The 12,108-nt window shown below is 38.3% G+C and overlaps 1 protein-coding gene across 3 annotated transcripts in view; it reads right to left on the bottom strand.

The window, feature by feature from the left end:
* The window catches only part of LOC111562582 (protein diaphanous homolog 3-like), a 164,353-nt gene that overhangs the window by 22,628 nt on the left and 129,617 nt on the right, over positions 1-12,108 (bottom strand). The gene's annotated exons all lie outside the window — the stretch shown is intronic.

The raw sequence follows: 12,108 nt of genomic DNA, 5'->3' as shown, positions 1-12,108 counted from the left end.
TGTCTGCGACATTTCAGAGTTAGCAGAAGCAACTCTTGAGAGTAAATAAACCTGGTGGATTGCCAGTAAGCTGCTCTTTCTGAATGACTCACTTAGCAAGAGGCAGGCAGTGAGTGGGCAGGATGATCCAAAGTTTGAGTTGGACGACTATTGGTTTGTGCATGTACGCAGCACTTCAGTCACATTCTCACAAGCTTGTAAAGCTGGAAGGCTGTCTAGTTATGTGGGGGTTTGAGAAATGACAGAAGTAGACATCTTCATACCATTACAGCTTGTATTTAACACCTACAAGTTTATAGCAACTACAAAACATAATAAAAATGGATTATCACTATTTAGTCAATGTTTATGTTTTGGCATAGACATTCGTGGGCTAAACATCATGGCTTGACAGAGAAGATGAGTCCATGAGTCTGTGGAGTCACAGTTAGTTCAGAAGTGTCTCTGACAACAGCAGGACAGAGGTAAAATTTTAGAGATCACAACTAGCAAGCTAGAAAAAACACTTTAGAGAAGAGTGAGGTCTTATAGCTATACACATATAAACAAACTGAGTTATAGTAATTATGCATGCTTGCATTTTTCTTTCAAAATATTTTTTCCACAAAGTAATTGCTGTCCTTACTGGAATCAAATCATTTTAATTTCTTAATGTAAGTTTTGTACTGATACAATATTGAACAGTACTTACTTTTTGAGGCCAGTGAAACAGAGACTTGCCCAGAGGAACATCATGACTTTGACTCACTATTAATTACGGTGTGACACTTCTTTCCTGGACCATGTCTCTAAAAACACAATGTTAAAAAAGGCAAGGGAGATGTGCACAGAGGAAATTAATGAATTAACTGATGAATATTTTAATGCAGTTATTTATTAACACTGATTTGATGTTGGACCAGTTTACATTGAGAATGATTTAATTGAGGGAAACACAGCTATGTTAATGTGTGCTAGTTTGCCAAAAAACTCAAAGTTCATAGTGAAACAAAACAGGGTTGTTTATTAAATATTGCACAAAGAGTTACTCAAATTACATATGGCAAATTAACTTCTGTGAGGTCCTATGTACTGATATGCGCACGCACGCACGCACGCACGCACGCACGCACGCACGCACGCACGCACGCACGCACGCACGCACGCACGCACGCACACACACACACACACACAATGGGTATTACAACTGTATAGAGACAAGTATGCTGGGTGCCTTTTTGCTATAGAGATGCCACTGAGAAAAATTAGATTGAATAGAATTTGTTAGGGATAAATGCTTTAAAGGCTAATAAATAGTGAATGTGACACTTTGAATAACTCACCTACTCATAACTCTTATTTCCAAAATTCACTGTGTCTGAATGACAACAAAATGACAGGAGAATATTTATAATTAAGCACTGGTAATATTTCTGAATGCAGACTGTGTCTCCACTGAGGTTGGAGGCTTTGCAAATGACACCTCTTCCTTTATCTCTCTCTCTGAAATTATAACATGAGCTACAAATGTCTATTTTTGGGTGGAACTGGGTAATCATCAAGGTCTAAGCAGAATGCTCCACTGAGGTATACAGTACATACGGACACACACAGTCTTATTAACAGTTATACCTGGAACAAAACCAGCACAGTCAACACAGACACCTTCTGGACAGGCTGCTTTGTGGTGCTGGTTGGTGGCTACTAATGGTTCATTGCCATAGGTGGGTGGAGGAGAAGAAAGAGAGACATCATCTTTGTAGAGCTCATATTCTCTACTCAGCGTGCACACAGTCACTGCTGTGAATAAAACACAAAGGAAACAAAGAAAGAAAGAAAGCAAGGGAAAGGAAAAAGGATAGTTGGGGAAAGAGTGATGTTTTTCTCTCTTCTTCACTTTGCCCTTTTATCGCCCATGTACATATGAATGTACAGACATATTTTTTGAATGCATGGATACAAATCTTTCCCTTTATACGCATACATTTTTTCCATTTACCATAGCAACAGGAGCAAGACACCTAGTTCCCAATACACAGCTCTAGCTTATGAATCCTTTATACCGGACTACCTGGATCTCATTATAACCCTATCACATGACCTGTTTGAAACTGTAGTACACATGCAGTATTGCAATAGTAAAATGGCCCCAGGACACAGACAAGCATGCACAGACACACATCATGCCAATGTCTCCTCCTCTTTGACTCTTTTTTCAAAATGCTCATGGCATTTTATACAGTAGGACTGTGACGAATCTTGACAGTATCTCCCTTGTTACTATTCCTTCTCCCTCCTTCCCTTAACCACTATCTGTTATGCAAAAGGTGTTTCAGTGGCAAATGGGCACAATGCCTTTGGTGCGCAGGCTTTGGTATTTGAATATACTGAGGACAAGGGGGATGAGGTCTTCATCATTTATCTGCAGCATGTAAGATTTTCTGAAATTTAAGAGTACAGTTTTCAAATTACGAGAGCTGTGAGGCCATCACAGAGGAGGAATTCCTTTCAGCATATAAAACAGGAATACCTGACATTGCGGGGTGCAGGCAGACAGCAGGAAGACACAGTGAGGATAAAATGAACAAGCAAAAAGGGAAAGCAGGAATGATGGCAACTGATAACCGGGTGAGGAGAGGAGAAGGGAAAAGTGCACAGGCTGAAAAGGCACAAGGAAGGAGAAAAGGAGAGTGGGATTTATTTTCACCTGTCAACAGCACTTAAGGCCATAAACACATACAAAGCTTCTGCTTTGGGGCACTGGGACAATATTGGTCATGCTGTATGTGTTTGTGTGTGATGGATGATTCCTCACATTTATGTAGTTTGTCATCAGGGTGTTGACCATGTCACAACCTGGGCTGAGTCTAATCCTCCTTGAGAAATCACAAACTTACGGCTACCGGTTCACCGCTTGTCACTGTAACAATGCCGCAAAGGTAACTGTTTGTGGTGTCAGCGTGGGCAGCCTTCCACAAGCAGCAGCAAAATCATGGAATCCCTTCCAAAAACAACACTCAATCCTACTCTTTCAAATTCAGTGTCACAGCTCTGATGTACAGCTGACAACTGAACAGTTGAAGCATTTCCTGTTCTTTTTTTTTTTTTTTTTTGGAAATATCCATCAAACTACCGGTACAACCTCATGAAAACATCATGAGGACATTTCCTCATAACAAAAATCTCTTATCACGCTGTTGCAACACCTTAAATGAGAATAAAATACGAAGATGATGCAAACCCAGTAGAGAACTAATAAAGACGAAGGCTACCTGAAAGGTACAAATGAACCCTTTTTTCAACCGCGGATCAAAGGAAACAGAAGAAAATAACCCAACCAAATGACTTAATTCATCACCTTTATGGGAAGCTCTCTGTGAAGCCTTGGTGTCTGAACTGAACTTAGGTGAATTAAACACTGACACTCAAATATATATACGCTGAATAGTCTCTGTGTGGATAGTTCGCCACACAGGGAAAAAAGGTGATGACTTTACGTGATGTCTGAGCCTCTTATTATTCTTCTGTACTTTCTAACAGACTCTAAATAGAAATGGCCACTAACATTTTTAAAACTGCAACGTTGTCGTCACTACGCGGCTAATTAAGGGTAGCAAGGAAACACGAGATGCTCCGTCAAGAGAGCCATAACTAAGAGAGAGGGAGAAAGCTGGACAATTACAAGCATGCTTGAGAAAATGAACCTGAAATTGCAAGCGTTTTATATTATTTGTCATCACAGCTGCAAGCAAAACATGCATTTGTGCAGTGTGTAATGAACAATATGCAAATCCTGAGTCACTACAATGAAAGCTGCTGTGAAGCTATAATAAATTGAGACTCCAAATTTACCTCAGAATCTGTCTCTTATTGCCAAGATGACTACTTTAACAGCAGATGAAGATGTATCGGTTATTTGTTTTTATTATAAATTAATTTCTTGTTTGACTCTTAATTTATTTGCTTATAAAGTCTGAAAGCAAACAAAAAACCACCTAGGTGACATGTATATATACTGCATATCTCAGGTCGACAAGTGAAAGGATGCTAATTTTCTCTCTTTCAAGTCATTACTGTATCACTGTTCATATAAGTGTCTTGTTTTGTCTGACTAACAGTCTAAAATAGTGATACAGTAAAAACAAATCTTTGTATTTGAGGAGCTGGAAAGAAAGAAAATTGCCATCCTTTTACTTGTCAATCTCAGATTATGGAGCTTACATGAAAAAAAAAAAAGACAGAAAACAAAACTGTTTTTCTTTCCTACCCTTCTATTCCAGTCTGAATTCAATACTATAATGCATAGACTGTTTTATGTACTGTATAATCATTGATAATTTTGATGTTCCAGTGAACCCCTTTGTGGGCAGCTGCCTGTACATCCAACTCATCAACTGTGTGACCAAAACAGAAGGAGAAAGATACTGCAAGAGGGAGAGGGAGAGAAAGAGAGTGAGAGAAGCAATACCTCCAATGCATATAGCCTGCCAGTTTGGCTCTGGCAGACAGTGACCTTGTTTGCATGATTAGTAGAACCACTGAGGCGTGATTGGCCCTGTTACATTATTCTCCCTCTCTCCTCTTCCTTCCTGTCATCTCTTATTTATCAATCTTACTCTCCTTCACTCCCCTTTTCCTCTTTTGGCCTTTGTTTGAAAGCAGTTTGACCAAAGGTTCAATTTATTTGACTACATATGAAAAGATATTTCTCCCTTTTTTCAGAAAATTTGTTCCTATTACTCTATAATCCATTCTAGCAAGAAGTCGTGATAGTATTTTAGACGTTGTGGGCATCGTGACAGCAAAAGTGTTCTGACAGGCAAAGTCTGTGGTTGTATAACTCGCCTTTTTCTTGGTGCTGAAATAAACACTGGTTTAAAAAAAGGTGATAGCAAGGTCATAAAGTAATAAAAGGACATCAGACCGCAAGTCAGACCTTTTATGTATATTATTTTATTTTGCAATTAGGAGATAAAAATTGTGAAATTATTCTTCTGTACCAGGGGGAAAAAAATGTAAAAAATGAAAAACTGATTAAGCAGATTATTTTTGGGATGGAAATAAAGAAGAAAGAAAAGTAAAATAAATAAAAATGAATGTACCACCAATTTAGATTTTAACCAAGAAATAAATATATATATAAATATATATAGATCGATCTATCCATCCATCTATTTCTTTTTTTCAAATTTATCAAGTATATACTATCAGGAAAAAAGATACAACTATCATCCTTGGCGTTAAAACTACTGGCATGTGACATGAATAACACTGCTTATCTCGTTACAATTTTGCCTGCTGGGGGTGGGATATATTAGCCAGCAAGTGAACTGTTAACTCTTGAATTTGATGAGTTGGAAACAGGAAAAATTAAAAAGTGTAAGGATCTGAGAGACTCCAACAAAGGCCAAACTTTGATGACTAGACAACTGGATCACAACATCCTACTACTAAAAGCACTCCACAAAAGGAGACCCAGGGAACCGGTGATAATACGCACTGGTGCATGTGGGGATCAAAAGCTGGCCAGTGTGGTCTGATTGCTGAAAACCTTAGCACAGGCTATGACAGAAGGGTGTCAAAACACACAGTACATAGTGGCTTACTGTTTAGCTGCAGACCAGTTAGTGTCCATGCTTACCCATGTCCTCTGCCCAATAACCACCGAAAACCATCGAAAACAGGTACGTGAGCAGCAGAAATGTGACATAGAACAGGAAAACGTGGCCTGGTCTGTGGAATCATAATTTTTTTTTTACATCATATGGACGTCTTGGTGTAGGTGTCTCATTTACCAAGAAAGAGCTGCAGGGTGCAGAATAGAAAGAAGGCAAGCTAGAGGAGGAAGTGTTGCAGACCATCTACACCCCTTCATGGTATTCCCTAATGGCAGTGGCCTCTTTCAGCACGATAATGCACCCTGTCACATTACAAAACTGTAAGCATGGCTTCAAAAAAAAAAGTCCAGGGTGTTGACTTGGTCTCCCAGATCCCAGTATCTGTGGAATTTGCTAGAAAAACAAGTAGAATCCATGGAGGCCTCACCTCACAACTTACAGTGCTTAAATTATCTGCTGCTAACATCTTCGTGCCTGATACCACAGGACATGTTCAGAGGTGTTGTGGAGTTTATGCCTTGGCAGATCAAGGCTATTTTGGCAGTACAATAGGGACATAACCAACATTTTTTTTTTTTTTTTTTAAATCAATATGGTGGTTTCAATGTCATGGCTGATTAGTGTTTGTCAAAATCAGGGAAGTGGAGGATCTTCTGGAGGCATGTTTCACAATAAGTTTGGTCAATAATTAAAACTCAGTTTGCTATGTCCAGCAGTTTATCACAAGCTTTAGTAAACTATAGTTACTGTAATAGATGTCCTACGGTAAATTATGTCAGATAACACTATGAGAATCTGGGTATCTTAAGTGGTATTGGAACATATGTTTTACCGCCAGTTAAAATAAAACAATATCTACCATAGTATGTGCATAATTACTTTTTTGTGACTCAAAGAATTACTATCACTTTTTGTTATAACTGCACGTGTAAGAACTTTCTAAAAATTACAACATTCTTCTTACAATTACACAACCTTTGTCTCAAATATTATTACTCTACCGTGCAGGTTTGTTCTTCAAAAGTGGTATAATATTCAATAATATCTTTCGCTATGCCATGTGAGCAAATAATCTAACAGAAGGAAGCTTCCTTTACATTTTGCTGATTTAAATTAGCATAATTAGAAGATTTTTGAAAAAAAATCAGCTTTTCTTTTTATTTCTTCATTTTCATAGACTCCTGAGATTGAAATGGAGCAGCTGTGACCTTGAGGTAATGATTTGAGATGGGTTGACACAGCCAGAGTCAGGTGAAGACATCTGAATGACAGGGGCAAAATGGTGCTTGACGGCTAACCAGTTAGGGGGTGGTTTCAACTGTCATCTCTGTCAACATGGGAATACGAGCGGGATGGAGGGAAAACTTTGTGTGTGCGAGTATGAATGAAAGGAGATACAGTGGCTAAGCAACAGAGAGAGACAGAGATTTCTGATGGATTCATGAAAAAGAAAAAAAAAATCACCATGGCTGCAGCAAACAAAGACTTCCATGTTTCTGAGGCTACACTGTACATCATAGATATAGACTTTGTTGGAGGCAGAAGCAACTGTGAAATGCATCGTGCTATAAGATAAGAGGAGGTTGATGCGATTTTGATGGACAGTGCAGTTGTGTGGGAACATCACAGGAAACAGACACCTCTTTGTTTTAAAGTGTGTGCTGAGTGTGTTGTGGACATTGTATGAAGAGGCCTGTGTCTTGTGCTGTCTTGTTAGCCTTGGCTCAACAGCTTTTTCTGTTCTCCTGAGCCAGGGGGGATCCATTTTGTAGTGTAAGTAGTCTAAAATAATCATAAAGACACAATCACACATCTATATGCCAATCTATTCAAACACATGATGACTCATAACACTTCACCGCAAAAAAAAAAGAGATATTTTTCAAAACCACAGACAACAATGATGCAATATAAGATGGTAGTCAAGAAATGAGTGGAACAGAGTCAAAAAGACATAACATATACACACTTTGAAGTAAAAGATGGACAGGACTAATGAACACAACTGAAGACGTCTTATTCCTTTGATGGTACTCGAGTCCACAGTGTGATGCATTAACATAAAAAAAGAAAAATCTGAAGCTTTAGGGCTCGGAATAGACTGTCAATATGTTTGATGACTGGATAAAATGTGTCCTTCACAGAGAGTATCAAAAACTGTCAAGCACTGAAGCGTGGCAATAAATTCTAGGTCGGATTCTTGTTTACTTCATCTTTTATTGGGCATTTTTGGTATGACTTGCATCATACTTGTATTGCTTTCAGACAAAGCTTTTGCACAGATGAATTGAGTTAAGACAATATTATAAACATGTATCTGAAACTAATAAGCACGTTACATCAACCTTATCTCTTAATGCTTTCTCCCTCTCTGTCAGCATTGCTCTTAGCGACTGACTCCACCTGTCTCCATCCTATATGTTCTAATATGTCATTGACTTCCACAAGTTTCTTGACAACCGAGAAGTCTCCAAACCTCTGCTCAGATGTTTGCACAGTCGGCACAAGTGAACTCCTTAGCACCAATTTGTCATCACACTTTTATTTTTTGGCATTTAAGATGTTTGTCCATCATGCAATGCTATCGAGGAAGAGTGTGATCATGTGCCAGATTCATCAACACCTCCCAACATGCAGCTAAAGTCCTGAAGAACTACTGTACGTTCAGCGGCCAGAAGAACAAGAAGTCCTGCGACAGATGGTATGAGCCTCGCACGGCCCTGATCTCAAGTCAGTCTGGAATTACATGAAGACAGAAACAAATGCAACAGCCCAAATACACAGAAGTTCTTGGAACAATCTACTAGCCAAGTATCTTGAACTATATGTGAGCATATCTAGGAGAACTGGTGATTATTACAAAAGGCGGTGACACCAAGTACTTATTTGATTGAAGTCATTTCTGTTTTCTGTACTTTCTGTGAAGTTAATTGATAAATAAAAAGTATTCATGACATTTCTATGGAAAATATCCTCACTTTACCCTGAGCGCCTAAAACTTTGCATAGTACTATTACTACTAACACCATTAATACACACACACACACACAAACATGCACGCACACACACGGGTAGCTCTGTGTCCAGACAGCCAGCCGCGTGCCAAATGTTTAATGAACATCGGCTGGCAGACTATCATGAGCAAACTCTGGCCCACACCACTGTTTGATGATTAGCTGCAACCCACGGGGATACACACACACACACACACACACACACACACACACACACACACACACACACACACCCGTGTCCACGCACAAACACCCGCTTTGAATCAATGGCTATAAAGAAACAACACTGTGGATTCAGTATATGCATAACTAATAATGAGCTTACTCCCAAAACACCCAAGGAAATAAAGTGCATTTGTTCACTCCTTTGTTACTCTAATTTTTACTTTATAGCTATTCTTGTTCCACTTCTTTATTTACCTCTTTACAGCTGTTTGGTAGCCCTTTCTTGTTATTGCCGTCTTCGATATTTCAAATTTTCTCTTTTTCCTAGCCATCACATTTTCACAACTCTTTTCATCGTATTTCCCTTTCTTTCAGATTCTGAGGAGTATTTCTGCCTTTCCCACTCAATTGTCATTATTTTTCTTGTGACAGACAGCTACTAGTCAACTGTGACAGCCAAACAAAGAGGCTTTATTTTTCTGCAAAGAAAAACTAATCTCTTTTGCAGTGAGAAATAATAACATGAAAAAGGGACTCTCACATACAAATAGGGCTGAGTTCCACAAGGGTCCATTTTTATAAGTCTTTTCAACACTTGTATTTGTAATTCATTTTAGGACTCAGTAAACTTCACTGTCTCAATATTAATTTAGGTTAATTCTAGCTTAAACACATGAGCCCACAGTCATACTAACAGCTTTTTGAAACTGTACTTGCTCATGTTCATATTCACCAGGTATTATGATTAGTTTATAGTGTGAACATGTTTGTTTATTTTCACTAATGACAATTTATAACTGAGAATGCACAAACAACGTACACTCATACTCCAAAGTATCTAATTCACGATTATGATTACATATCTCAGCTGACCTGGGCACCCCTTGGGATGCCCAAAGAGGAACTGGAAAACGTGGGTGGGGAGAATCCGTCTGAAATGCTGAAAGTGTTTCATCTGCTGCCTCCATGACCCGACCCCAAAAACAGATGAAACTTTAAACCTAAACACAGTGCTAATTTCAAAATTCTCCATGAAGCTAACAAACTGTCCATATACAAATGGATGAATTGTACTTATGAATTATGAACCAGACAAAAAATGTTATCATCACTCTCTAAACCCATAAATACTCTATTAAGGACACACAGCATTCAGTGATAAGCCGATAACAAATGTATTTGACCAAGACGTATTGAGTTACTTCAGTAAGAAAAAAAAAAGTTTACAAAGTGGGTCATAGTCTGGTCCAGTCTATCCATCATGATTTACTAACTAAAGAATAACTAACAAAGGACATATCATATGACAATCTCACAAAAGCTTTCACAAAACACACATAGATGTGTGCACATTAAATTAAAGTTCAAAAGACCTCAAAAGTCCTTAAAATAAATAAACACGAGGGAACTTATTCATTACAAGCTGTAGTTGAAGAAATGTGCTTGCTGTTGCATCAGTTTGCAAAGGCTAAAAATATAAGCAAGCTGTGTGTGAGGGATTCCAATAAATTGATAACCTGTGCAGAATGACAGTAATTCCCATAACTATAGTTTTAATTCATTCTTTCCATCATGTTCCAGTGTTCCCTTGCCATTTTTGCGCAGTGTGCTGTGTGAATGATTTCACCCTTGTTTCAAAATACAATAAAATAAAAAAGGCACACCAAACAGCTCTGTGGTTGTGTTACATATACAGATAGGTAAATGATGAAATACACTGCAAAATATGTTGAATACCCACTCGCTGGGTTTTATGTGATTTATACTTGTGCTTGACTGTGACTTATTTATTTAAAACTGTGTAAAGCCTGTCTGGTATTTTAGCATAGGAATCTTGGAGAGAGACATGGTTAACAAATGGAGAAACAAAGGCTTGAGGAGGTTGCCAGCTGAGCAGAACAGATATTGCAATAGATAGATTTGGTATGAATAAGCGGCGATTAGGCGATGAGAGAGTCTGTCTGCGTTAGGTAACGACATTGCAACCGCAGGAAGCCCTGAGTTATTCAGGTTCAGCTCCTTGTGTTTCTGATTGGAATAGTAACAGATTTATATTAAACAGTGTTTTCCTTTGCAACAAAGAAAAATAACTCTTTCATACAATAAATATTTCAGACACAAAGCAGTAATGTCTGAACTTCGTTTGTGCTTTGTAATGCTCCCAACACCAATGCTATTTTTTTCCTTCTTTACATTCTCTACTGCTTTTGTTCTTTTTCTTCAAACTTAGCTTCAGTAATTTTCCTTCAACCTCACTTGCGTTTTAACTCCACCACCACATACTGCACATACACACACACACAAATAAATATGTGCAAAAACCTATTATCTGAAGCATAGTTTCTGTGCTTAAAAAAACCCTTCATACTTGTGACAGAAAAATATCTGAGCCTTGCATTAGGGATCAAGCAGTCCTAAGCGTAAAACACCAATGGCCACAAAACGCCTCAGAAAAAATGCACGTCTTCTTCATATCTGCCTCACTGCTTTAATGTGAACCTCTAACACAATGCAAATAGTTTGAGATCCATTAGTCTGTTCATTATATTGCATAGACGTTTTAGATTCTCAAAGCAGCTAACGAAGAAAGTGGAGAGAAGGTTGTTGTCAAAGGGAGAAGTTTGCCTTTTTGCCGCGGGAAAAAAAATATCTGTGGACAATGCGAACATGAATTATTCAGTGGTGTGATCAAGTAAATGAATATGCTAGTGTCTATTTTCAAGTCTAAAAACCACTGCATTTTTTTACCCTGAACATTTCTTTTCTCACTAAATCAGATTAAAATAAACTACCTCTCTGATGCACTTTGTTAGAATTGAAGGTAGAACCTGCTCTGCATGCAATCCTGATATTTTAGCCAGTTTGTCTTTGTGACATATAAAAGAAATGTTCCCTTTTCATGTATGATAGATGCTACAATATTTGAGATTTTTTTTCACTGTGACACTTTCACTTTCTTTGTATTTAATGAGTCCCCATGAGAGGCCGTTGCCCACACATTGTCACTCAATCCATACGTACGTTCAGGGATGTGTGCATGTAGACAAAAGCATATAAAATAATCAGATTTAGAAATGAGAAGGGATTCGATACAGCTTCAGATGTGTGTGCTACCATACAGCATCAGTCAAAACACAAAAACCACTGACAGATGAAGTGATTAACATTAAACATCTTGTTACAATGTGGTGTTCTGCTTGAAAACCTTTGGTCCTGGCATTCATGGGTATGTTAGTTTGACACAGAACTGCAAACCAAAGAGAACTAGTTTTGCTTTGCTAAAGTTCAAAAACTCCCCAGGAACAGCTCAAGGAACGTGGGCTGACTTGGCC

Source organism: Amphiprion ocellaris, chromosome 1, assembly GCF_022539595.1.
Source record: "Amphiprion ocellaris isolate individual 3 ecotype Okinawa chromosome 1, ASM2253959v1, whole genome shotgun sequence".
In the NCBI taxonomy this organism is placed as follows: domain Eukaryota; kingdom Metazoa; phylum Chordata; class Actinopteri; family Pomacentridae; genus Amphiprion; species Amphiprion ocellaris.
The sequence above is the reverse complement of the archived record's forward strand: the minus strand, read 5'-3'. Positions and strand labels throughout refer to the sequence as shown.